Below are 1467 nucleotides of genomic sequence, written 5' to 3'. Positions count from 1 at the left end.
TTAGCCACAATAGTGTGCATGCACCACGTGCTGATTCACAACACAAATATCCCATCTTTTGTTATAAATGTCATAAGCCGAGCTATAAACAATCTCAGTGCCCTGCTAAGCTTCCAAAGGACAATCCTTCATCGGCAAAACTCCAATATATTGAAGAGGATAGTGCTATTGATAATCTCGACTTCGCTCCAGATTGGAATGAAGATGCTCTTTAATCCGAGGTGAAATAAAAGATCTTGAAATTTCTATTGGTCCTTAAGGAAAAGCGAAATTTTCTTATTACACCTCTGCACTCCACAAATGTTATTCTTGGTATGCCATTTAGACACCAACATAATCCACAGATTGATTATCATACACACACGATGTCTTTCAATTTCAATAATCAATCTCTCTCTTTATCTAGTCACTCTTCTCTTGAAATGTTTCCACTCATCTCTCACACAAGCATGTCGTCGTGCATTAAGAAAACATGAGAAAGCGTACATGATTTATGTTAATGAAGTGGAAATGAAAGAATCTTCTCTTTCAACACCAACAAAAATTTCTTACTTCATTTAATGATTATTTTGCAGATAACTATCCTCCCCATCTACCTCCTCGTGGTGAATTAGACCATAAGGTAGAACTTATTCTAGGTATTCAACCCCCTTACAAAGCACCATATAGACACAGCCCTTTGCACCAACAAGAAGTGCAACATCAAGTAGTTGAATTACTTGACAAAGGTCTCATTCACCCTAGTAGTTCCCCGTTTGGTGCACCTGTCTTGCTTGTGCAGAAAAAGAATAAAACCTTTAGGATGTGCATAGACTATAGAGAGCACTAAATAAAGTGACTGGTTAAGAACCGCTACCCAATCCCTAGAATTGATGACCTATTAGATAAATTGAAAGGTGCAAGTGTATTTAGTAAAATTGACTTGAAGTCTGGGTATCATCAAATCCATATGGATCCTGGTGAATGGCCGCTTTTGCAATCAATTTTGGGTTGCTTTATTCAAGAACTTAGGTTCTAAAATGGACTTTACATTCTCTTTCCATCCAGAAAGCAATGGCTAGATTGAAGCTACCAATAGCACTATTATGGATCTTCTTAGATCCTACACTAATGACTGAACCTCTAATTGGGATCAACATTTGCCTCTACTTCAATTTGCATACAACATACCCCCCATTCAACTATTACACTACTCAAGCCAACAAGCAATGATAACCAATGAAATTCCAAAAAAATGATCTAGTTTGGCTATGCATAGAGAAAAGACGCTTAAAGAATATTGCCAAGCATCCTAAGATCAATTTGGCTCCTAGATTTTACGAACCGTTCACAATTATTCAAATTAATGAAAATGCATTCCACTTGGGCATTCCCACTCATTGGAAGATACATAACTCATTCCACATGAGTTTATTGATACCCTTTAAAGGCCCCACTTCTGTTAACTGTTATTAATGACCCTCCTCT

The sequence above is a fragment of the Cibotium barometz genome, chromosome 43 (genome assembly GCF_041138505.1).
Source record: "Cibotium barometz isolate CiBa-2024 chromosome 43, ASM4113850v1, whole genome shotgun sequence".
Taxonomy (NCBI): Eukaryota; Viridiplantae; Streptophyta; class Polypodiopsida; order Cyatheales; family Cibotiaceae; genus Cibotium; species Cibotium barometz.
The sequence above is the reverse complement of the archived record's forward strand: the minus strand, read 5'-3'. Positions refer to the sequence as shown.